Consider the following 27309-nt stretch of genomic DNA (forward strand, 5'->3'; position numbering starts at 1 on the left):
TCACTTAGGCTTCCGCACACAGTGTCTACGTGTTCTGTTGGTCTTTATTTTTGCTAACACGCGGTACTGCCCGACACTCTCACTTGAACTGTGATGCTGTCTAGGCACTTTGTTTTATGGTAGAGTTACCTGGCTTTCATTGGTAACTAAGGAGGGTTGCCTAGCACTGTGGTGCATGTTTTACTGGTTATTTGGCTATCCTCTTTTATGAAGTACTTCTGAAAAGAATATTTATTATTATGGTGAGAGTGTATGGCTGTGGGGCAGGCACCCCACAGTATGCATGTGGAGGTCAAAGGACAGTTCTGTGGAGTTCATATGGTTCTCTCCTTCCCCCTTTTCATGGGACCTGGGGATTGAACTCGGGTCAACAGGCTTATATGACGAGCACCTTTTCCTAGTGAACCATCTTGCCAGCCCATGACATTATCTTTATAAGGCCTTTGTTTGCTGTTTACCATGTTTCTGCTGATTCCCAAAGTTAATTTATGTTCTGCATGTGAGTGGTTTGCCAGATATGCCTGTTGGCAACTTTTCTTCCTGTATAGTGGTATATTTGCTTTTAATTTTTGTAATAGGATGGCTTTTAATTAACAGACACTTTAAATTCAAAAGTGAGGTAATTTATGAAGTATTTTCCTTTATGGTTAGTGCTTTATGAGTCTTATTTAAGAATCATTTAGAAGACATTTTATTAGAAAGTCTGACGAGCTGGGCGTGGTGGCGCACGCCTTTAATCCCAGCACTTGGGAGGCAGAGGCAGGCGAATTTCTGAGTTCGAGGCCAGCCTGGTCTACAAAGTGAGTTATAGGACAGCTATGGCTACACAGAGAAACCCTGTCTCGGAAAAAAAAAAAAGAAAGAAAGAAAGAAAAAAAAACTTGGGAGCATTGTCTACTATAAAGCTCTTTTCCTGGGAATTGCCTCATGTACATTTTTTTTTCATGGAAATAAAAATGCATGCTGTTCATTCATCGAGAGGGTGATGCTCAGAAGGAACCACCTATAGGCTCCTGCCAAGGGGACAGAGCTGTGTGGGCTCTTGTCCCTTTCTGAGCCTGGCTCCTCCACAACTCTCCCTTTAAAATTTCTCGTTGGCCAATATTTATTTTTGTTGCTTGTAACCAAAGAGGCCTACTGGTTCCTTAACTCACACTTTCTTTCCTGGATGGTCTCCATGTATGCCCATGACTGTACTGGCCGTATTGCTTATTGCTGGGACCTGACAGGTGACAATTTAAGGGAGGAAGGGCTTATTTTGGCTTACAGTTGATGGAGGGATATGGAACGGTGGTCCCCAACCTTCCTAATGTATTGACTCTCTAGTACTGCTCCTCATGTTGTAATGCCTCCAACTAGAACATTATTTTCTTGCTACTTCATAACTGAAATTCCGCTACTGTTATGAGTCATAATGTATCTGATATGCAGGATATCTGATATGCAACCCCTGTGAAAGGGTCATTCGAGCCCCAAAGGGGTTGTGATCCATAGTTTGAGAACCGGTGATATAGATGATCGCCACTGTCAGGAAGCAAAGAAGTAGGACGGGATTATGCCCCCCCACCCCGGCTTAATAGTTCCACAGCCTTCTCAAACAGGTGATGATGGGCTCCAATACACAAACCTATCGGGGACTTTCTACATTCAAACCACAGTGGTACCCAGCACAGCCTGAACAATAACATTATAGAAACAGAAAGTTAACCGCCAAGAAATTCGGGCCTCATCTGCCTATGATTACAGCAGGATGAGTTTTAAAAACAGGTTTCTGATATGTCCAGGAGAAATAATATATGTTCCTCTCACTAGCCTTTAGGGCCAAGAGGAAAGGGGAAATGTCGCTAACACTGAGCATCTCCAATACAGTATAAGCACAACACAACACTAACGCTTGAATGAGCACCAGCAGAGAGTCCCGAAGCTGTGCCCAAGAACCCTACCAAGGGTCCTTTCAGCTGGTGGCTATTCTAACAAGCGCTGATTTATTGAAATGTCAGGGCAAACACAGTAATTAGGTAGTTTAAAAGGGTTCTAAGTAAGAGCTAGCAGGCACAGGGAGGCACACAGCTAAGAAACACTGCTGTAACTGGAAAGATGTTGGGGACTCATCCCAGTGAGCATGCTCTCCAGTCCTCTGGGGCCATCCGCTAAGCAGGGAGACTGACAAAATAGTACACGTTATGCCTCTGAAGGTGCCCAAGCTGGCGAACCATGGAAACCCTGGCAGAGGCGAGTGGAGTAGGAGGCAGCCCTTGGCGGCATCTGTCTGGAAGTGCCTTCAGAATGCCAGCGCTGTCTTCGGCCCGCCCAAGTGGCGGCAAAGCTTCATCTCCTGGCATTGAGTGAGTGTGATTTTTTTTTTTTTTTCAAAACAGTTGGAATTAAAGCTGATGAGCAAACTGTTTTTAAAGGGGCATGACAGTGTAATGTAGAAGTCTGGATCCGACTGTCTTTGGCTGGTGTCTGACAGTGAAGCTTGGCTTAAATTTCTTAATGTGTCATGAAGGATTAATACTGTGTGCCATGGTGAGGTTGATAAATAGGAGACCATATCTAGAGCCATTACGTCTTTGATTTTATTATTGTAAGGAAGAAGAATGGCTTTTGTCTACTGAGTATAAATTGGTTCAAAAAAGACTTCCGAAGCAGAAATTTATACATTTTAGCCATTATTATGATCATTAGTCACCATCAAGGCTGATATCTTCTCTGGATTTGTGCAATTCAGATCAGACCAGAAATTATTTTTAGGACTGAGCTGAGAAAGCACAACCACAGCCCCCGTGTGCAGTAGGGCGCTCAGGTGCAGAGAGCCTCTTGGTGCCTAACAGCCTCTGAGTCTAGTATCTTGCGGCCTGTAGAGGGAGCCAGAAAAGATGGGCAGTTTTTCAGACCAGGAAAAAATACAAGAGTGAATGGAAGAGCCATTCTCAAGGAACAGACATGCCCAGAAAATGCGGTTCTATATGGATGTGCAGAGGTCATTGGGAGAGTAGGAATGGGTGCCTTTCTCTCCCTGGTAAGCTTTAGTGGGCTATGTCTTCAAATCTCCAGACAGCTACCTGCTGCACAGTACTGGCCGGGTAGAACAGGCTGACCCAATAGGAGAACCAGCTGTACAAGTGCTCGCTGGCATTTGCTTGCCTTGCTTTATGGTCCTGGATCTAGACTGTCGAGCGCCCCCTAGACTAAGTAACTTTGGGTCTCAGTGTCTTTAGCGGTAAAATGAGAAAACTTGTATTTTCTTCCCAGTCCTAGGAAAATCAAATGATCTCAGGAGAAATAGTTATCACGCTGTCTGGTGCATGCTCCTGCTTGGATCGAGATGTTGTTACAGTAATTATTACTGGTTTTAAACAAAGAAGGAAATACCAAATATTAGATCTAAATTACAGTTCGAGGCTTTGCTGAATCTTTATCAATTATTGTATTTTTGAAGGACAGCATTTCTTCGAATAGTTCTTTATGCTTTCTTTTCACCTATTTTCACATTTTTATGTGTGTGGGTGTCTTACTTATCTGTGTAGCAGGTACACACAGTGCCTGTGGAGACCAGAAGGAGTTGGAGTCCCTGGAATTAGAGTTACAGACGCTTGTGAAGCTACTTTGTAAGTACTGGGACTTGAACCCAGGTCCTCTGGAAGAGTAGCCAGTGCTCTTAACTGTCTTTGTAGCCTTTTACTTTCTTTCTTAAATCTATATAAACTTGGAGCATTGCTTAGTTAAGAGAATTTTTTAAAAGTTACTTAGTGGATTATCTAGGCTGTGTGTTCTCAGAGCTGACCGTTCCTTGGACCAGTGAGGTAAAGGATGAAGTTCTACTAAGTAGCAGTCTTACAAGGTCAATCTCTGGACAATAAAGGAGAGCAAGAATAATACCGTTTTAATTAAAGCTATATATTCAGAAAGACAAAGTCTATGGGATTCCCTCAATGGGAAAAACAGGAACTATAAATTTTCCCATTACCGACTCTTTTGAAAACAGACATGAGTTTTCCCACGGCCAGTCAGATATAAGTGCCAAAGACAGAAAGAGGCTAAGCCAAAGGCGGTGTCATCTGAGTATCTTCCACACAGGTCATCATCCTTACAGTTCAAAACAATGGCTCTGATAATGATGGGAAAGGCAAAGGCCAGGAGACTGCGTACACAGGTCCCTGAAGCCCTGCCCTTTGGCTACAGAGTTCATTTAAAATCATAAATCTTCAACTCTACATTTTAAAGTAAGGGAGATGGTTCAGAAGACCCTGGAGTACAGACAGGATAAATTCATACCATATTTCTCAGACTCATATTCATTCTTCTTTTTATTACGAAATGTAATCATGCAAGCCACCAGACAGTTTTTAGAAAGCATTTTTAAAAATTCGCCCAGCTTTGATGAGGCCCAAATGATGAACAGATGATGATAACATATGAGTTCATGTTGCATGTATATACGGTGCTATCCTGCAGTCACTACAAAGACAGCTACCTGCTAATCATCATACCTGCCGACTGGCATGGTTCGTCTTTCGCCATCAGTGGCAATGACAGATACAGTATGGGGACCCTCGGGATGACTCATTTAATTCTAACCCATGAGTAGCTGAGACTCCGTGGAGGTGCAGATAGATGGGCCAGCATGAGCAGTGAGATGGCAGCACCAGCAATGGTAGGGAAGTTTAAGTGACACAGAACCAAGGAGCCTCACTGGCCTCTGGGAGTTACCTATAAGTTAATTACGCTAACATCTACTGTATGCCAGGCCCTCAGGTCATGGGCTTTAGATCCAGCACTGCACTAACACAACATTAGTGCTCCCTGTTTGTGGGTTAGAGGACTAGGGATGGAGAAGGCTCCTGACCATCTGTAGTGTGCTGACAGCTCTTTCATGGCAGAGACAACAGGAAAGGTCCTGCTTCCTTTCCTGTGTCCTCTTTCCAGGCCCTGTGATTCACAAGCTTGAGAGTCCTCTGGGGTCGGATGCCTGTGAGTCGATCTGGATCTGCTCTTTGACTTTCTAAAAGCCATTTCCTCTAAGTGTCAAGTGGTTCTGTGACTGCCTGTCTGCCTCTAGCATGAAGTCCTCTGGCAACTCTCGTCGGCCTTCCCTCCTCGTCTATGCCTACGTCTGTTCAACACGTCAGGTTTGGGCTAGGATCTGAGCTAAAGAGCAAGCATGTGAGGACGTGGAGAAGGGAAGAAAGTTAGCCCAGAACCTAGATTGACTTCTCGGAAGATGGAGAAGGGTTTGTAGTCCTCTAACACGTTGTATTACAAACTACAAAAGTGGCATAGCATAATGCAAGAGCAGTGTAGCCGCCGGAGACTATGGGGCTCGGGATTCCAACGCCGCATTCCTGCCTGGCCACGTCTGCTCAGCTCAGCTCTCCTCTTCCCCCTTGAGATGTTCCCATACAACCCCGATACCAAAAAAATGCCAAATAGGAAGAAATGTTTCCGATTGGAAACGGCTGAAAGATAAAAGGTTGTCTCTTAGAAATATCTGTTAAAAACAAACAAAAAAATTTAACAGCTGGCACTCCTTTAATCCCAGAACTCTGGAGGCAGAGACAGACATGTCTCTGCTTTTGAGACCAGGCTGGTCTACAAGAGTGAGTTCCAGGACAGCCAGGGCCACCCAGACAAATCCTGTCTTGAAAACCCTTAAACCAAACCAAACCAAATAGCAATAACAAAATTATTATAATGTGCCAGTCCTCACACACACACACAAACACACACACAAACACATACACGCTGGTAGATATTTGCGTCTCCTGACAATTCTATGAGAGAGATGTTGTCATGAGTTTGAAAAAGGATTTCCCACCGAAAAGAAATGGATCTGATTTACTACGTTTTCCCGAATAAGTCCACAAACAGGCCAACAGCTTAGGGAAGCTGGAGAGCGTCTACAGCAAACCTGGTCTGAACTATCCGAGGGGCATTGGCTAGGAAAGCACCAGGACCTAGCTTAATGACTGCTGATGTGAAGGAAGGGACAGCCATACTGCTTGGGAAGATGTGTGCCTTGGGACTTGGCTGCTTGTCAACTCAATTATTTCTTGGTCTTTGGCCAACACGACACCATACTGCCTCTACATAACTAAATAAGCTACACACGTGTGTATCATGGCTATGCAGCTATGTCTAAAGGCCATAAACTTCACGTGTGTGTGTGTGTGTGTGTGTGTGTGTGTGTGTGTGTGTATGTGTGTGTAGCGGCTGCGCAGGAGGTGTAAGGTCCACCATCAGGCATACCTTCCATTCTTGGCTGAAATCCCTGTCTATAAGGAAGATAGTATGTGCTTGTTTTAGTCACTCTTCCTGAAGAGGCTCAGGGAAGTAGCTTAGAACCTGGCTAGAACTTAATCTGTTTAGTGTGGGTTATAGGACCAAACAAAGATAGGCAGGCTATGGACATTTCTGTGCTAGTGGGTGTTGGTAAAAGTGACACCAGGGGGGCTGGCGAGATGGCTTAGTGGAGTAAGGGAACGGACTGCTCTTCCGAAGGTCCTGAGTTCAACCCTCAGCAAACACATGGTGGCTCACGACCACCCGTAATGAGATCTGACGCCCTCTTCTGGTGCTCTTGAAGACTGCTACAGTGTACTTGTGTATAATAACAAATAAATCTTTGGTCCGGAGCGAGCAGGGACTGAGCGAGTGGAGTTGACCAGAGCGAGCAGGGCCTCTGGATCGAGCGAGGTTGACCGGAGCAAGCAGAGGTCCTAAAATTCAATTCCTAACAACCACACAAAGGTTCACAAATCTGTACAGCAACATAAAATAATAAATAAATGAATCTTTAAAAACAAAAAACAAACAAAGAAAAAGGTGACACCAGGAACATCCATTCGGATAACTAACTCTTTAGAGAGAGGACTACAAGAAAAACAACCAGTTTTACCTGCCCTAACTTTTTTTAAAAAGAATTATTTTATGTCTATGAGTACAGTGTAGCTGTCTTCAGACACACCAGAAGAGGGCATCGGATCCCACTACAGATGGTTGTTTGAGGATTCTCACCCTTCCTTCCAGGCAGGCAGACAAACCATGGAGCTTAGAATCAAAATGGTCCCTTGGGTTTTTGTTGTTGTTTTGTTTGTTTTCAGGTGCAATGGGCAGGATTAGCTATGACCTACTGAACATTTACCAAGGCTCAGTCCTGTGTTTCTCCATCTCCTGCCCCCTTTCCCTCCTCCCCAACCCTTCTGCCTACCTTTTCCCTTCTGATACTCTTGTGGGATCACCCAAGGCCCCACTCACATCATAAATTCTGACCCAAAGGCCTTTCGGTCCAGTCAAGGAAAATGAAAACCTGCCTAATGACCAGATCAGTGATAAGGAGCCCAGAGGCTGCAGATCTGAGGTGAAGGAGGCGAAAGACACGGGAAGCAAATCACCAGACCCTTGACTGCTGTGGCTGACAGATTCTTATGGGCCTTCCTTCCATAAAGCTAGGTGCGCACAGTGATTCACCTCATTTCCACTGAGGGTTACTACACAGTGCCCTTCCCAGAGTCCCCATTCACATGAAATAAATAATTTTTAAAAAGGGGAGGGGGGAGAAAAACTAAAAGAAAAAGAAAAAGAAAAAAAGCCCATTACTATCTGCTGTCCTGGAACTCCCTCTAGACCAGGCTGTCCTGGAACTTGAGACCCGCCTGCCTCTGCCTCCCAAGTGCTGGGATTAAAGGTGTGCACCACCACTTCTGAGCCTAGAAATCACTTTCTCTCATTTATATGATGGAATTAAAATCCCCATATCAACTGCCAAAGTCACTACTGGCTAGAATAAGCCATGGGGCTCTGGCCTGGGGCACACTACCCCTATAATTACATAGGCAAGGACAGCAGTTTAGGGAATACCAGAGAACTCAGGCCTTCCATGATGGGGCGCGAACACTTACAAAACATACTGAAACCTGGACTGCTTTGAAATGGTGTGTTTTGGCTTTAATATAAAAAACAATTAAAATGCTTGGTGGGGAGAGGTACCGGGACTTAAACCCAAGGCCTTGCTTGCGTGTGCTTTGCTCTACCACTAAGATCCTCCCCTCCCCTACAAATGCATTTTTAGTAATAAACCCCCAAACCCAGTGCTTGTTCTAAAAAAAAAAAAAAAAAAAAAAAGGCTCGACATACTGGAGTTTTTGTTGTTGTTTTGTTAAAGATTTATTTACTTATTATGTATACAGCGTTCTGATTGCACATATGGCTGCAGGCCAGAAGAGGGCACCATATTTCATTATAGATGGTTATGAGCCACCATGTGGTTGCTGGGAATTGAACTCAGGACCTCTGGAAGAGTAGAAGTGTTCTTAACCTCCGAGCCATCCTCTAGGCCTTGATGTGAAACACTGGGTTGTAGGAATGATAATAATCCTACCGTAGTGCAGTAAAATCAACTAAGCCGAAATGGTTGTTAAAGTCCGTATTTGCTGCTCTTCCAGAAGACCCAGGTTCTATTTCCAGCTCATGACCATCTGTAACTCCAGCCTATGGAATCTGATGCCCCTTTCTGGCCTCCATGGGTACCAGGCACACAGGTACCTCTCTCTATATAAGGACATATATAGAGAGGCAAATCGCAAATATACATACTTTTTTAAATTAAGGTTTACTAATTTTATTCATTATCCCAGTAAGAACTACAATTAGCTCTGAAGTCCAGAGCTTTCCTTGTCCCCAAAGAGACCGCAAGCTGCAACTCCAAGGAACAAACAGGCCAGCATTTTAACGTGTTTGGGAAACCTCTCCTAAAGTTCACACCACTCACTGACCTTCCTGCCCAGTGTTCCCATCACGACACCCCCTCCCCCCATCCAGAAAAAAAAAAAAAAGAACCTCTCCATTTCTCATTCTTTCTTAGCTCTTGTCAGTGAATGACACAGGTATATTAGAAAAACCACCTACACCCTGAGCCATTCCGGCATCTCCAAACTCAACAGTCATTCAGGAGCATTGCCTGTTTCTATGTTAGCAAAGAGAATAAAAGACAGTTTCCAAATGTGACCATGGATCTCTCTCAAAAGAAATGCCCCATTTAAGAAAAATGCAGAAAAATGTTCTGATGTGCTATTTACAGAGTAAACCTCTGCTCCTTCCCCACCTTACACTTCTTTAAGGGACAAAAGATTTGAAATGTCCCTCTAATCAAAATATTTCTCCCTGCCTGCCCAGGATTCTTAGCTCTAGATGTGCATTAACAGTTTTGGTTCTGCGAAGAAGAAGTCGTTGCAGAAAGCAGCTGTCTCCCAGACAATGAAGTTACCCACACTCAAGCATTTCCAGTGGGCAGGGACAATGCTGGCAGAATTCTCAACCTGTTGCTATAGTAGCAGGAAGAATGTGATTCAGGCAGCTCTGCGGAGATCCAGATCCAAATCCCTGCAGTTCCCAGAGAGAACATTAACCCTTCCCTGCCCCTGCGCAGGGGCAGAAATACTTGGGAAGAACCCTGCTTACCTCAGTGCGGTCCTCTTGGCATCTCATCATGCCATCCACCCAATGCCCACCGAGTTACACATCCTTTTGTGGGTCCTGTGTTTTCATGGAAAACAGGCCAGGCCTGGCCTTTGGTGTTAAGCATGAAGGAGGAGGTGGAGGTTAAGTTATTGCTAAAACCACAACACATTATGCAGTATCGGCAAAGGCAACACCAGAGAACAAGTCTATGCGAGATGATCATCTCAGTCTCCATTAGTTAACAGTAGTGCTGTGTGCACTGGGCGAGGGCAATGGTTTGATAACTTGCCAGCTTTCATTCGACAAGCAACAACACTAGAAATTTCCACTCCAAAGCTCTCATGCCTCCCACAAATTAGTTTAAACACATCATTTATTTAAATCAAACTTTTGATTTACAACATTAATAAAATTGAAGTTATGATGTAGCGACAAAAAATAATTTTATGGTGGGGGGGGTCACCACAACATGAACTGTATTAAAGGGTCCTAGCATTAGGAAGGTTGAGAACCAGTCACTGTGCTAGAGAATGGTGTCACACAATCGCTGAACCTGAGGCCCTGTCCCTCATTTATAGTCCCCGGCAACAGAAACGCCAGATAGTTCTCAGAAAATACACAAAGAAGCCCTGTCCAGGCCCTCTGAAATAGTTCCCACATCCCAGGTCATTTCTGGGGTCAAGGTACCAGCTTTAGAAAACACACCTTAGAAATGGCCTAAGTCTAATCCAGCCTTCTTTCCTTACACTGTGAGTGGAAATCTCATGTTGTCAGACACACCTCCTTGCTCAACTTCCTCATTTCCCATGAAGCACAGACATGGGAAATTGGAGTTTCTCAGGAGGCTAAACACCATAAGTAGGTAATGCTATCCCATAAGCTATCAGTGAAACAGGACAGCAGCAACCAGACTGCCAAGCAAAAGAGCTGAGAAGAGAGGGGACTGGGGGACTGTTCGCTGGGTGAGCAAAAGAAGAGCTTTGATTCCTGTCAGAGGCCTTGTCTCAAAAAATAAGGTGGAGTGGAACAAGCCAGCCCTTGGGAGGCAGAGGCAGATCTCTGTGAGTTCAGTGCCAGCTAGAGCTACATAGTGAGACGATGCTCTGAGCTGACTACTACATGATATCCTTTGCATCTTAGTTGTGCTGGGCTGTGAGGTAAATCTGACAAAACACATGGAAGCAAAAGCACAGAATGGCACAGGCGAAGCTTACCGGCTAGCGGCCTGAACTACAATCCTCAGGCCAAGGACCTCATGCGGTAGCCAACTCGGAGAAGGGTCTAACTATGTCGCTCTAGCTGGCACTGGACCACTGATCTCCTACCTCAACTAGAGGCTCAGGCTACCGTTAAAGAAGGGGGGATGAGCTCCCAGGAAAGGACACTCATCCAAACATCTTTTTTTTTTTTCCGAGACAGGGTTTCTCTGTGTAGCCCTGGCTGTCCTGGAACTCACTCTGTAGATCAGGCTGGCCTCGAGTTCAGAAATCCACCTGCCTCTGCCTCCCAAGTGCTGGGATTAAAGGCGTGCTCCACCACCGCCCAGCAAAAAAAAAAAAAAAAAATGTGTAGCCCAGGCTGGCCTGGAACTCGTGATCCTCCTGCCTCTGCCTCCTTCAGCAAATCCTACCGGCGTGCGCCACTAGTACCGGCCCAAACATCTTAACCACAGTGTCTGAGTCAGGATCTGGTGAAAGAGCCCAAGAACCAGGGTAGATAGAAACTGGTCACTTTTTACCCAGACATAAAAATGACGAGGAAGGAATGTCATAGGATCTGGGGTAACGATGTCACCTCCTGCTACTCTCCTGGAGTTGGAGAAGAGACAGCTAAAAGAGTGACCTGCACACTTATGACTGAGAGGACAATGAGGGTAGAGATGGAGGCATTCCATAGAGATGTCAGCCAGTTCTCTGCAGCACTCCTTTCTTATGAAAGCTCATCAGACAGATCCCAATGGAGTCTGAAGTGACTTCCATGTTACCAGGAGTAAGAAGATTCGCTCCAAAGGCGGACCTTGGCTGCCTCTTGGCTGCCAGGGGATTCAACAATGGCTCCTTGATCCTTTCCAAAGAAGGAAATGGTATGGTTTCTTCACATGCCCTTTCCCCACAGAAGGTTAAGGAAATGGGTATTATTGTATGCCACGGGGATCCGGCAGTTTGTGTGCTTGTGCATATGTGTGTGTGTATTTGATATATATATATATATATGTCTATGTATATATTTGAATCAGGGTTTCTCTATGTAGCCCTGGAACTTGTTATGTAGACAAGACTGGCCTTAAACTCACAGGTAGCTGCAATTACGTATGGGATTAAAGGTATACCTAGCCTGTAGTTATTTGTGGCAACAACTGGTATATCCAACACAGTAAGAGCCCACCTGTAGTTAAGAGATAAATAGTGTTTGCTTTTCCTTAGCATGTAATAGAAATAAGAGAGCTTGATAGTTCTCCTCACTATACCATAGATCTAGACTCCTATTCCCTTCTTAATGCCCAGGACTCATGCAAACATTCCCGTGATCTCAGCTCCAGGGAACACAGGGGAAATATTACACAATTCTAATTATCAATCTGGATCTGTGATTTTTCCCCCCATCTAGCATCAGGGCCAATGTGCTTTCCCTGAAGACAACAATAAAGTGTATTTCTATAGCTAAAATTAGAGTCACTATCAGAGTCGGAAACACCAAATGTCACTGGCTTAAGTACTGGACAAACTGGAATTATTGTATTTGCAGTAATGACAAGCTAGTGGATTGGCAAAACCACACAGTCACTGGCTTTTAATCTTGGTCAAGCACCAGAACTTTGTGATCTTCAGATTCTAAGTCCCCAACAAATAACTGACGAAATACCCTAACACAAGATACAGGCCCATACTGTTAAAACCATCACGGTAATGGGGACACTCAAATTGAGGACGCCTCACTCATCACCAATGTAACAGAATCCCATATGCTGACCAAATCAATTCTATGATGACATTAGTTGACACAAAATTGTGTGCAGGAACCACAAGCAGGTAGACCAAATGTATCAGTTAGCTGTGAGTTACATAACAAATCAATCTAAATTCTAGTTTAAAACAAAAAGCCCTTGTTATTGGTCATGGGTCTGTGGGGACGGGGGATGGGGAATAGGTCTGTCTGATCTGTGCTGGGCCAATTCAAGTGTCTGGACAGCTGGCTAGTACAATCACCATCAGCTGGTGGAAGGGCAGCCCTGAGCCTCTGTAAGCCATTCATGGAATGTCTATTCCAAGAGAGCAAGCACATGTGTATGACGTCTCCCAAGATCTGGACTAAGGAACACACTTTTACTTCTGCATTTCTATTGGCCAAAGCAAGTCAAAATAGTCATATGCATGAAATATTCTTTTTGCTGGGCAGCTGTGGTGCACACCTTCAATCCCAGCACTCACACGGATCTTTGTGAGTTCAAGGCCAGCCTGGTCTAAAGAGTGAGTACCAGGACAGCCAGGACTATACAGAGAAACCCTGTCTCAGAAAAACCAACCCATCCCCCAGGCCCCCAAAAGCTTAATCCCTCTTCCTGCCTCTGCCTGTGCTTTGCATATGCATGCACATACCTTAAAAGCTTTATAACCTCAGCCTTGCACCAAATAAGAGCCATCTGGTTGCACCTGAAGATGTGCCTGACCTGAGGATGTAGTCAGGGCAAACCTGTCTCTCCCCACTGTCTCTTAGCTTGGGATGTGAATACAGATTAAAGGTCGCTACGTTGCTAAGGTTCCTTGGAGAACCTTAGCAGGAGGAGCACCAAAGCTTAGGAGGGAATGTTACCTGAAACAGGTAACTCATAGGAGCTGCAAACAGCCCAGAGAAGTAGGAAGCCGGAGCTTGCTGCAGACCATAGGCTGACAGTTATTCTACTTTAGCGGAGGGCTGCTGGCTCCACTAGTTGGCTTCTTCACTGGCTTCTTTACACTATCTCTGCTTCCTCCACTTTTGCCCCCCTGTCACCACTTAGGAAACACGCAAAAGCTACCTGGACTGCCTCTGCCAACTGTTTTCCCAGATCTAGGTTCCGACATGTATGCAGCCGCCGTTATTATATAGCATCCCCACAAACTAAGGCGCGGCTTCTGTTTTGTTTTGCTTTAGAATAATCACCATGACCTTTTGGAGGCTGTCACTCACCACTGCCACTGGAATGCTTTAAATGCCTGCTTGTGAGGTCTGGACAGCATGGGGTGGGAGAAGAGGAGAATTCCAGAAACCAGAACACAGCACAATAGAGGAGACAGCTCTACCAGGAAACGCCTGAAGGCTCCTTGGAGGGAATTCTTCAAGTGGGAAGGGGGAGCACGTTTAGCTTTCTCAAAAACCCAGCTGCCTTGAGCGAATCGCCTGACTCTGACTTATTAACGTAAGTCTAGTTTTCAACCTACTGGATAGGGTCAATGCCTATAATCCCAAGCACAGAGAGTGCGACACACCAGAGGATATCAGAGATGAGGAAATCACCATGAAGCAGCCTTGGGAACGCCAGATTAACCAAGCACTGCATCCTATTCATTCCAATCCAAAAGCCTGGGTCACTAAAGCACCAACAGGAAGAGTCAACCACTCTCTTCCAAAACGCTCTCTGTCCCAGAGTTCCGGATCTGGGGGAGAGGCAGGTTGGACAGGGAGAGTGATGTCATTTTACCATAAGGTGAAGTACCCAGTGTGTGAATGCTTAACAGAGCCAGAAAGGCTCTCCGTGCTAAGCGCCGTCTCGGTTGGCTCGGTACTCGTCCATTTGGCTCTCTGTCATAATTGAACAGTCATGGATTTAAACTTGTAATTTCCAGGTAAAACCACTCTGCCACAGGGTTTCTCACTTCCGCTTCTCAACCACTGGGCGTGGAAACAAGTGCCATCCTTGGATCAGAAGGTGAAGAGCTGGCTGAGCCGCACTCAATCACCCTCAGCTTTTAATTAGCCGAAGGAGAGCCACGTGGATAAGGAAGCAAACATCTGGCATTATCACCCCAGGAACACCGATAATGACAATGAAGGCAGGCTACCAACTCTTCAGCAGAAGGCACACGGAACTTCCTGCAGACAGGCGTGGGGGGTGGGGTAGAGCATGAGGAGGCCATTCATCCAGCTCTCCTCCCCCTCTGCTCTCACGAACCAACTGTAGGCTCAAATGCTCTCTCTCTCCTGGCCTCATTTGTTTGCTTGTTTTGTTTTTGGCTGCTCATTGCTGCTCAAAAAACCCAGGTATGTTCGGTAGGGGCAGCTGCTTTGTACAGAGAATCCCAGTGCTGCCTGCACCAAGATGCACTGGAGAGGCACCAGACATCCACAAGGTTCACGCAAGGTGCTTCAGTTTAGGGCAATTTCTATCGCAGTTTCTGTTCTGCTTGCCTCTCAGCTTCGAGTCTTCCCACTCTAATGCAATCATGAGATAATTCCTCGGGGCTGTTGAGAGCATAGCGAGTCTCAAATAGGCGATGCTGGTGTGATCGGGTTAACTTCACCCGCCGCTTTATCTCGCATTTCACACAGTGTTCTTTTATTTTCTTCTTCCAGGTATGAGTTGAGGCTGGACCAGGAATCGGAGGCAGCAGTTTTATTCCTTCGAATGCCAGTGCATTCTATGGCTTGTTTTCAGAATCTCTGAAGCACGGCTGGCTAACAATGCACTACTTCATTGCTCTGACTGACTCTCACCCACGGCATTGAGACAGAGGAGCCCTTGGCCAGGGCTCCACACAAGAAACCTGTTTCCCAGCCTCCTCCATTTGCCTGACGACCCTTTCCTCAGAGTCCCCAGCATACAGTACAAAGATCTCCGTTTTCTCCCTTAAATATCACAGGAGGCCCACATCAAACACCAGGCCTCTTTCTTCCTGGAATGCTGCCAAATTAATCTAATATGTCCAGGCTCACATAAATTTAATTAAACTCACTTATCTTTTAAGTCCCCCACCCCAAACACCACCTCTTGTCACCTCTCCACAGTAAAAGCTTTTAAAATGGGATTTTTCTCTTTGCTTTTCAGCCAAAATGTCATGCAGGTTTACTTTAAAGCTATAGCAATCAGATGTACACTACAACTAGTCAGTAGGGCCCATGTATTAAAATGCCCACAAGCCCTTAACACCTTTTTTTCTCAAACCCTATTTGGTTACTTGGTGAGCAATTGGGGGGTTGAAGTGAAGGGAAGTGGGGAGGTGGGGGTGAAGTTTGGCATGGAGGGCCTCCCCAAGGCCAAAAGGGTAAGTTATGCCAATCAGAAGTCATGAGTGTCTTAAATTTTGCTTTAAGCCAGGCTATCAGGTTACAAGTTCTAATGAACTGCTCCCGAGAAAGACATTTCTTTGTCTCAGGACCACTGAGAACTAGCCAAACAGAGCACCTCTCAGAAACTCTCCCACCTCAACACGATCAAACAGGAAAGCCATGAAGAAGAGACTCCCTTGCGAGTAGCTCTTACCACGGTGAGCAGAGTGCCCCTGGGAACCCCGGTCCAGGCTCTGGATCCTCCCGGTTCAAGGAGGTGATGGCGAGGGGTCCTGGTGGTGGGTGCGGGTAGAGGTGTGCTCTGTGCATGCTTCGACAGGACTCGCGGCAGGCTGCCTGCCTGCCTGCCTGCCACTCAGTCCTCTTGTCTGGGTGGGAAGGGCCAAGATGCAGGGGGGGAAAGTGCAGGTTACTCACTGGCCTTCCCAGGCAGACACACCCAGGAGGAGGGAGAGGCAAGGCAGACTGGGAGATTCTTCAGAGCCACTGCCTGAGAGCTCATTCCCATTTCTTTTGTGATTGCTTCCTGAACTCTGGGCTAAGTCATCTTGAGCCTAGGTGCTAAAGGAGGCAAATAACCCTCGGCAATTAGACTGCAAGAACATAAGCAAAGGTGGCTTCAAAAGAAAGATGCTCAAGCATACAGCTTAAACTGAGTCCTCCGTGCCTGTCCATTTCTCCTGTGTTTCAGTTATCAACACCGAAACAACAAGAAAGTGAATGGTTACCCTGGGGCAGAAGCCGGAAGAGCCCAGAGTGAGAAAATCAGGCGTACTTCTAAAATAATCTGTAGGCTCAATTTTAGAGAAATGGGTGGCTCAGCTGTCTCCTACAGCCTATGGACTATATTTTGTATAAGATGCACGTTATTGAGACAGACTTCTATAAGGGAAAAGCCAGAGCCACATGGTAAGTGGAGTAACTTACCTGGTAGCCTAGTGGAGGGTGGATCCTGAAAGGAAGTCTTTTTCAGACAGAAGGAGTGTATTGTGACTTGTCTGTCAGGGTCCTTGTGGGTGTGCAGAAACAAAAACAGTCCCGGGGACTCAAAGAAGATGAAGGGGAACTCTAGGGAGCCTAGTCTCTACTTACCAGATTCTCGCTCCCTTAACCCTTAGGACGGAGGTACACACCTACCCTAAGATGCTCTTAGGGGGGAGGTACGCCTTTCTTCCCAGATGGGCTCATTGAAGCTCTTGCTGAGCCAGCCAATGAGTAAAAAGCACAGATTTTGGACCCAGGTTTGTCAGAATTTAAGACTTCTTACTGTTCCAGAACACTACCAAGCATGTCTGCACTACATTAAACAAAACACTTTCACATTACCTAAGACCAAGACACCTTTTCTCAAATGGTATAGCTTTTCCATAACTGATATTTCATGAGATAAAGTCTATGGGACAAAAGTGGAAAAAAGGTTTCTTTATTGTAGCTTCTCAACACTTTTAATAAGCTAACGTAAGGTGTGGTGACACGTGCCTGAACTCACAGCACTCTCTAAGGCAGGGGGATGGCCAACAATCTGATGCTTGCCTAGTGAGGTCCTATCTCAATAAAGACATAAAGTGGATGGGTGGTAATATGAGCAGAGGCAGACAAATCTCAAGGCAGGCCTTTTCTACATATCGAGTTCCAGACGAGGCAGGGCTACAAAGTGAGGCTGTGCCTCAAAAACTCAACAACTCAACTCAACTCAACTCTACTCAGCCAAAACCCAAAGATCCATGGGAAGTGGGGACTGAACAGATGACTCAACCGTTAAGATCCGAGGGCTGCTTCCTGCAGAGGACCTGAGTTTAGTTTCCAGAACCCTTGACACTGTAACTCCAGCTCAAGGGGATGCAACAATCCCTTCAGCCTGCAAGGGCACACCTATGGTGTATATTTACTCTGACACACACACACAGCTGAACATTAATCTTGAAAATTTATTTTTAAAAAATGTCAAAAGCAGTCAGGTGGAGCTTTGTTTTCTAGTTTCAGCTCTCATGGCTTCCTTTTCTTCATGCTGGATAACTGCATTAAACTGTAATTGGTGGTGGTCAAATTATAAAATGTGAAGTGTGCCAGGCAGTGGTGGCACATACTTTTAATTCCGACACTTGGTGGCATCTCTGTGAGTTCAAGGCCAGCCTGGTCTACAGGACAGCTAGGGCTAAAAAAAGAAACCTGGTCTTGAAAATCCCCCAGTCCACCCCCCCAAAAAAATGTCTTTAAAAAGCTAAAACATATTGTGAATCTGCAAGCATGGACTTTGTGTGTTTACCCTTTCTCAAAGGACTTTGGTTTTGGTTTGGTTTTGTTTTTGATGAGAGGGGATGGTTTAGACTCAGCAAACACTAATATGGAAGCAAATTATTGTATTTTTCTCTTCGTCCTCAAAATTTGTCTTTGAATTTATAAAAACTTCCATTATGAAAGCTTTCAAGTGAGGTATGAGAGTATAAAATAAAGAGTGACTTCCCATCCCTCCCCAAACCAGTCCCATTCCTCAAAGGAAGCTCCACTAGCAATTTCTTAGGTTTCTGGCCACAGTGAGCACACTTTTTAAAATAACACACCCCGGCTAAAGTATACCCCTGACGTGCTATTCGGCACATTTTTTTTAACTTAATGATATAGAAGAATATTTTCCATATCAGCATATTGAACTGTTATTAGCACACCACAGTCAAGAAAAATCAAGGTAGGTCAGGGTTGGGGGATGCTCAACGGACGAGCACCTGTCTGGCAAGTGCACAAGCCCAGAGTTTGATCCCCAGCAATGGAAGGAGGAAAGGAAAATAAGGCGAATCTGAAACCTGGGGTTACTGCATTTTTTTTAATATATAACTTTTTTTTATTAAAAGTATGTTAAGCCAGGAAGTGGTAGTGCACGCCTTTAATCCCAGCACTTGGGAGGTAGAGGCACGTGGATCTTGAGTTCGAGGACAGTCTGGTCTACAGAGTGAGTTCCAGGACAGCCAGGGCTATACAGAGAAACCCTGTCTTGAAACAAACAAACCAACAAACAAAAAGTATGTTAAAAGTATGGCTATGTTGGCTTCCCACACCAGTCCTGGTTTATCCTCCACTTGAATCTTATGTGTAGAACTGGGAGGTTGGGGGTGGGGGTGGGGGGAGGGCGATGGGATATGATGGGACAGGACAGGCATGGACACTGGTGTAGCGGTTTTCAACCTGTGGGCCATGACTCCTTGGGATAATTGACTCATTTACAGGGGTCACCTAAGACCTTCAGAAAACACATTTACACCATGATTCATAACAGTAGCAAAATTACAGTTATAAAGTAGCAATGAACATAACCTTATGGTTGGGGTGGGGGTGGGGGGGGGTCACCACAACATGAAGAACTGTATTAAAGGGCTGCAGGATTAGGAAGGTTAAGAATCCTAGAGGTTGCTCTAGGATTGACCTCACTATTAAGTACAGATGTACCAATGGTATGACAGTAGCGCAAACCAACACTCCCTGAGCGCTCACCATCTGCTCCATGCCTTTAAAGTTCTTGCTATGTATTGGCTCAGCCCTTTTCTCCAGAACCCTGTGAAGCAGAGGCTGGGGTCAACTGTTTTGTCAAAGAACCCCATGGAGGTGTGTTGCTAGCAAGTGGGAAGGGGGCAGGAAATGTTGAAAACTGCTGTATTAACAAAGAAAGAAAACAGTTTGGACGCCCCTGATCTTGACATAGGTTGTTCTTCAAGTAGGATTGTGAACCTATTTACCAGGACAAACACTGTTAAAACATTCTAGTCAAGGATCTTAGCTTGCCAGGGAGCTGGAGAGATGGCTCAGTGGTTAAGAGCACTGACTGCTCTTCCAGAGGTCCTGAGTTCAATTCCCAGCAACCACCTGGTGGCCCACAACCACCTGTAACAGGACCTGATAACTTCTAGTGTGTCTGAAGACAGCTACAGAGTACTCATATAAAATAAATAAATAAGTCTTTAAAGAAAACCCAAAAAAGAGTGACTCCTGCCCTTCCAGGTGACCCTGTTCCGTTCCCAGTATCTGTATCAGGCAGCTCACAACCCATAACTGTCCCCAGGGCAATGTGACACCGCTTCAGGGCAATGTGACACCTCTCCAGGCACCTGTATTCATCAGCCCACACACATGCTTAAAAATACAAATTTCTAAATTGCACTTTATTTACACACTCACTCCTCCCCCACTCTGTGGGTGGGTTGAGGGGGTATACACGCATGCCATGGCTCATATGGAGAAACCAAAAGACAATTATGGGAGTCAGTTGTGCCCTACCATGCAGGTCCCAGGAATGTAATTCACATCAAGACTGGTAGCCAAGTACCTCTACCTGCTGAACCAACTTGATAAATGATATCCTACAACAGAGACTGAGAGTGCCTCAAATACTCTCTCATTTTAAAATAATTTCAATGGTTTTTGTTCACAATCACACACACACACACACTCTCTCTCTCTTTCTCACACACACACACAGTACTTTGCTATATTGTTCCTTGTGTAATCCCCCATTATCTCCCTCCCACCAAATCTTTCTTATTCCCAACAAGTTCCTCTCTTACTTTTCATGCTTTGGTGTGTGTGTATGTGTGTGTGTATGTACATGTGTGTGTGTATCCCACTGAATACAGAATCACTTGCACAAGCAAATAGGGAGTTATTTACTTAGCAAGGGTGACTTACCTGTGGCTACACCACTGTGAAAAGTGACCCAGCAACCATTAACTCTGTAGCAGCTAGGGTATGGGGAGGGCTTCTTGACCCTGGAATGTTGGTGGGCTGGCCCAGTCTGGTGCAGGTAAGCAGTGCTGCTGTGAGTCTGTGGATGCATGGGGGATGGGGGTGGGGATGGGGGGTGCACCACCCTTGTAATGTCCAGAAAACCGCATTTCACAGTGCTCCTTGCCAATGTCTGGCTCTTAACATTTTTTCGGACCTCCCTTCTGGATCTTTCCAGAGACTTGAAGGAGGTGATGTAGAAGTCATGTCTAGACAGCCTCTCTTTTACTACCGAAGGAAACAATGTTTAGTAGGTTGCATGAGTCTTTTCTAAGCTTACATACTCCCTTATGCTATTGAGCAATGAAGGATGCTAAGCTGGGTATGCATCTGAACTGCTTATTACACGAGAGACCCTAACACATACAAACATAGTGTATCAGAAACTTGATGCCAATATGCAAGTTAGAGCAAGCAATAATGCAGCTAACTATTAATAATAATCTTTACTGTCCCCCTCTTCCTCTTTTTTTTTTTTTTTTTAAATCTAAGGCAAGGTTTCTCTGTATAGCCCTGGCTGTCCTGGAACACACTCTGTAGACCAGGCTGACCTCAAACTCACAGAGACCTCTCTGCCTCTGCTTCCTGAGTGCTGGGATTAAGTACCACGCCTTGCTTACCTACCACAATTTCAAAGGTCAGTTGAGGAACTGACTTTTTTTTTTTTTTTTTTTGACTCATTCTTACTGACTCATTCTTAGAAAACCTGTCCAGGAACACTATGAATCAATACCTTCTTATAGTCTCAGCAGATACTCCTGTTCCCAACAAAACAAAACAGAGACCGTCACAGTCAGCTGACTGGCTTATTCCTCCCCGTGCATTCTCTGCACACCTTCCCAAGCAAGGGGAGCCTCGCAGAGAGAGGAAGAGCAGTGACTCACATTCCTGTAGGGTGGTCACAACTGAGTGACCACTGTATGCTTCACGCTAAGACTGGAAGCTAACCTCTTCTCATCGTCTCTTTGACTCCCACCCTGATAGTAAGCTGTAACTTTCAGCAGGGCTGCAACACACAGGAGCTCGGCAGCTGTCCGAGTATGTGCTCCTCCTTCCTCCCATGTCCTCCCATCTAAGTTAGAGGAGTCCTCGTGTCCACTGGGGTCACGGCTGTGTATGTTGTTTCTTAGTCTCAATTATACTGAACAGTCAATAACCATCTGGGAAGAGGCCAACCTCAGGAATAGGCAGCACAGTTGTTCACTGAAACAGGCAGCATTAAAAAGATAGAGACGAATCCTTCAGCTGCTCTAGACTCAATGGGAAGGAAGAAACACCAAGCATCCATTGGTGTTGAAGAGAGCATTTGAACCCTGTTACCTATGCTCTGATGAGTCATCACTGGGAAACCAGGCTGGCCTTGAATTTACAGAAATCTGCCTGTCTCTGCCTCCTGTACTCTGGCATTAAAGGTGTGTGCCACCATGCCCAGCTTTGAATTACTTTTCAAGAGAATATTTGCAGAATGAATTTTCCTCATTAGATTATGGAAAATTTCAAACATATAAAAGTGGAGAAAAAGGTAAAACAAACTTTCACATATATCCACTTAACAACTCAAAAATTGATGTGTGTTAGGACCACATCATAATAGCCATAATAGGCTGGTGCTATGATTCAGCCGTGTCCCTATTGAAGGTTCAGTCCTAGTGGGCGCTGGGAGGTAGTAGAGTCTTTAATGGGTGGGATTTAGTAGACAGTCTTAAGTTCACTTGAAGAAGACTGTGGGACTCTTTCCCTTCTCTTTTTCTTTATACTTCGTAGCCATGAGGTATGTGATTTTTACTCTGCCATGGCTTCCTACGAGGGTATACAGTTGATCGTGGAGAATATGGAGGTTTGAGAAATGTCTTCAATAGGCTCAGGCATTTGAAGACTTGGTCCCCATTGATGCTGGTTTTGGAGGTTATAGAACTTTTAGGACATAGACTCTCTCTGGAGGAAGGATGTCACCAGAGGGTGTGCTTTTAGAGTTTATGGCCTCCCTGTTTCCAGTTCTCTCTCTCTGTTTCCTTTGTGTGACTGAGGTGTGACTTCTCAGCTTTTTGTTCCTGCCACCTGTTGTCATAATTCTCCTAGCAGGGATTCCTCTCTCTCAAAATATAAGCCAAAATAAACATTTTCCCCTTGAGTTTGCCATTGGTCATGATGTTTTACCACAGCAACAAAAAGTAACTAATACAAACAAGAACTTCTAAAACCGAGCCAAGGTAAATATTGCCTCTTTATAAATGGATAATCTCAGGTATTTCACTATAGTAACACAAAGCTGACTAGCACACCTTCTACAGTAGATTGACCTGTATCCTTTAATCAACAGGCTCTACTGTCTTAGCCCTCCAGGACGTTAATTGGAAATGTGGACTTTGTAGAGGTGACTCATCTTGAGTCAGGATGGATTTAGGTGGGCCCCTGAATCTAATCAGTGTTTTCCTTGTAAGAAACACAATGCTATATGTGAAGAAGGCAGTGTAAAACAAGCCAAAGTGTGCTGAGGATGGCTGGAAGTCACTTGATACCCTAGAACCATGTTGGGTTCGGATTTCTGGTCTCTAGAACTGTAAAAGAATAAATCTGTACTGTGTTAAGACACCTAGTTTGTGTTAATTTCTTACAACAGCTCTGGGAAACAGGATAGCCAGAGAACCCAGATTGAAAATATAGGATAGGGTGTGGGTAGATATCCCAGGTGGGAGAACATGAATCAGCTCGAATCTGCCTTACATCAGCAGGGTCCGCGGCCGGCTCTTCAAAGCTGCACAAGTACCAACAGGCTAGGCTGCTTTCCCCGAAAGGCAGGCGGGCAGGAGCTGCCCAACCTGTTGCACAGACACAACCTGATGAGAATGCTCTTTGGGCAGTTGAGCAGCTTTCGTCTTTTCAGGACTCAGGCATGGTGGGAAGGCTGTCCTATCTGAAACACCCTTTGCTCAGCCGTTACTGTAGCTAGGGTAGCATCTGTGGCCTAATGAAGACTTCTGTGCACTGAAGCAAGCTGCTAAGTCACCTACCTGTGGAAAACGTCAGCAAGCGCTGGCCACCCCTCAACACCGAGACTTCATCACCATCATGAAGAGGAGAACAAGTGAGCAAGGGTGCTGCCATGACGCCTGTTACAGAGCCACTGCCTCGCACCCTCTCCAGCATTTTTGTTTTGTTAGATCTCCTGATGATAACTGTTCTCACTGTGGTAAGTTGTATGTCAAAGTGATTTTAATTTGCACTCCTTTTAAAACTAGGAATGCTGGATACTTTTCAAAGTAGTTATTGGCCATGTCTATTTCTTTTTTTGAAAACTGTTTATTCTTATTAGCCCATTTAGAATTTTGATAGGCATTTTTATTAAATCTGAAAACTGGAAGTCAGGCGGGAAACATGGAAAGGGAAAGAAAGAGAGGGTGAAGAAAGGAAGGAAATCTGAGCCGAGCATAGTGGTTCATGCCTATTAACCCAACACTTGGAATGCTGAGACAGGGAGATGGCCAGTCTGAGTTACACAGTTTGATTTCATAGTTCCAGGCCAACCTGAGCTACACAGTGATAGTCTGTTTAAAATATCCTATTGTTTGAACATGTAAACAAACCATAATTTTTTAATATAGACTGTCTACTTGGCAATCAATATTAGGTACTTTGTTTTATTGAATTTAAACAATAGTTACCACCCCCTAGGGAAAGTTACATCCCAGAGTAAATTACAGCCGCCAGGTTAAAGTGGTCAAAGGTTAGGTTCAGGAAACCATGGAAGATTTATGAGCTCAGGTGGGACACAGAGGCGTGCTGTCCTGGGTTAGCCTGGTAGCCCAGCAAACGACAGTGTAGATCTCTTGAACATCCTGGTAAGATCCTGGGGTGACCAGCTTTATTTGTTTTAGATTTCCAAGGCCCTGAGATACGAGGCCAAGCTAGCAGCAGGGAGCAAGCACTTGACTAGCTGTCTACCTAGTCTGAAGTTCAAAGTCAAAAAAGCACAGCCCATCCTAGTCATTTTATGGGTGTTTTGTTTTGTCTTGTTTTTTAATAGACTAGTCTCACTATAACCTTGACTGGCCTGAGACTTACTCTGTAGACCAGACTGGACTCAAATTTACAGAGATTTCCCTGCTTCTGTTTCCTAAGTGCTGGGACTAAAGGTATGTATGACCACACCTGGCTTAGTCCTTTTCTTGTAACTGGTTATATTCCAGATGGTCAGGGTTGCTCATCTTAGCCTGTCCAGTGGTGAGGATTTTATTTTTAGCCTTCATAAACTAAGAGGCAAAATAACAAGGAGTAATGACTTTGGTCTTCAAGCATCACAAATGTATCTGTGTATCCAAGGAAGACAGCAATAGATGTGCTAATGTGTATGGAGGAAAGCTCACCAAGCCTCAGAGCTAGATAAAGAACTGCAGGCAACTAAGGAATTCTGAGGCCAGGGAGAAATGGTTTTCTCTAGGGAAGCACGCGGCCATTGGTTACCCAATATCAAATGATCAGCCTGAAAACATATCGCATACAAGTAACACTGTATGGACTGAGCAGGTTGAATTTATGTATTTAGGAGTATGTATGAATGTATATATGTATGTATGAATATAATATGTATGTATGTATGTATGTATGTATGTATGTATGTAACAACAAAAACAGGCCAGGAATCTGAAAGCAAGCAGGATGGGGGTAGATACATGAGAGGCTTTTGGGGGAGAAAAGGAAGGGGGAAATTAAATAACTGTATTAAAATCTCAAAAAATCATTTAAAGAATCTCAGCTTTGTTTTTATCTTTCAATATAATGAAATACTACAAGCAAATGGTAGAACATTACTCATTCATAGAAAGGCTTAGAACAACATTTATTGTGCTCAAAAGAATTATGTCACGTGAAGGAACCAGGAACAATGGAGAGCCTATCTTACGAGTCCACTCATCTAAGACTCAGATGCCGGGAATTCATAGTGACAGCGAGCAGAGTAATGGGTATCTGGGGAAGGGGCTGTGGACAAAGAGAGCAGAAAGGCTGATAGCTGGTGTTGGCCCCACTGTGTGTGTGTGTGTGTGTGGGGAGGTGCTCATTATTCTGATTATGAAGATGACTTCATGGGTGCTCATGTGTCAAAACACATCAGAGTGCATTTTGAGCTGGGCAAAGACAATAGTCAAAGTTCTTAGAAAAATCACAGCAATAAAGGGAGATGTATAACACAAATTTCAGTAATATCTGAGTCAGAAATCTCATGAAAGCCTGTAGTTTCTTTGTGGGCACAGAGTTGCACCCTACCTTTTAGACTTTCTAGAAGTAGAAGTGGCTAAGAGTTCTGGCTGGCAGAGCCTCTGCATCCACTTTCCAGCCACCACTGGCTGCAGGAACAGCCAGAGAAACTCCCTGCTCTCTGGAGCTTGGCCCTGGCTCCAGCCGGCATTGATGGCCCTGTGAACTATATTGAGTCCTCATGGGGAAAGCCCCATTTGCTGGTATCAGGGTCCCACCCACATGTTCAGACTTCCTAGAGTCCAAAGTCTAAAGGTGACACACAGCCGTGTGGTTCATACTTAGGTAAACAGGTCCTGGTAGAGGCCTGGGGCAGCCTGCATAGAGGGTTCTGGAGGCCTGTATACATGAACCAGGGTTCTACAGCAGGCATGGGCACATGTGAAAGCAGTGGGAAATCCTATTGTGATGGTTTGTATATCCTTGGACCAGGGAGTGGCACCATCTGAAGGTGTGGCCTTGTTGGAATAGGTGTGACCTGGTTGGAATGGGTGTGTCACTGTGGGTGTGGGTATAAGATCCTCACCCTAGTTGCCTAGAAGACAGTCTTCCACTTGCAGCCTTTGGATGAAGACGTAGAACTCTCAGCTCTACCTGTGCCATGTCTGCCTGGATACTGCCATGCTTTCACCTTGATGATAATGGACTGAACCTCTGAATCTGTAAGCCAGCCCCAATTAAATGTTGTTTTATTAAGACTTGCCTTGGTCATGGTGTCTGTTCACAGCAGTAAAACCCTAACTAAGACACCTATCAAATATAAATACATAATCTATGGTACATTACAGGTTCATCATTAGTGAATGACACATACTGATGTATCAATTGATAAAATATTCCTGATATCAGTATTAATTTGGTAGAACAGAATACCAATCACTGAGATGTATTATGTCTCAGTTGCTTCCTTGTTTTAAAGGAGAGAGACTTTTCTGCTTTTCTCACAGGCTATACAAAGAATGAATAAAAGCATGCACTGGAAAGCTCCCTTCCCCTTCCCCTTCCCCCAAGCTTAGCGATCAGCCTGCCTCTCCTGCCTGCCTTCCAAACTTTATAAAAATGACAGTGTTTCTCACAATACACAGTGCCGATCATAACTGCACTGGTGAACTCCGGCCTGGGCCCCTAAGCCAAGTTCATGGTTTTACACTGTGAAGGCTGTACCCATTTCAGAAAAGTCGGGCCTCCGTAGCTTCCTCCCTTTAACATGATCACCACAGTTAGGATCTGACAACTATTTCTTCTAACACAAGGTGAGACCTCTAGACATACTCAAAATAAACGTATACTATAAACTACTATTCTTATCTAAGGATGTGGGCTCTTGCAATTGAGATTCAGCATGACAGCAGCTAGATGGGGTTGGGGACACACCTGCTGACTCCCAGAGTTCCAGAGAGCCCTTAGGATGTCTTCGAGACTCTTCTGGGTAATACAATTGTGTACACTATGACAAAAAATTCTGTTACCATCTTATATAACATTAGGTAAAGCCAAGACACCATTCTTTTCCTTTTTTGTATATGTATATGCACATTCATGTATGTTCACATGTGCATGTGC

At 44.9% G+C, this 27309-nt stretch overlaps 1 protein-coding gene across 3 annotated transcripts in view; it reads right to left on the reverse strand.

Annotated features, from left to right (window-relative positions):
* Positions 1 to 27309, reverse strand: part of Ston2 (stonin 2) — a 157280-nt gene that overhangs the window by 40541 nt on the left and 89430 nt on the right. Inside the window, exon 1 of one of the 3 annotated variants that reach the window (XM_085830604.1) lies at positions 15917 to 16078. The exons of the other annotated variants lie outside the window; for them this stretch is intronic. The gene's annotated coding sequence lies outside the window, so the exon portion shown is untranslated. Of the gene's footprint in view, positions 1 to 15916; positions 16079 to 27309 lie in introns of those variants that run through there. 3 annotated transcript variants of the gene reach the window in all.

The sequence above is a fragment of the Mus caroli genome, unplaced genomic scaffold (genome assembly GCF_978045245.1).
Source record: "Mus caroli unplaced genomic scaffold, Mus_caroli_1 scaffold_14, whole genome shotgun sequence".
NCBI classification, from domain to species: Eukaryota; Metazoa; Chordata; class Mammalia; order Rodentia; family Muridae; genus Mus; species Mus caroli.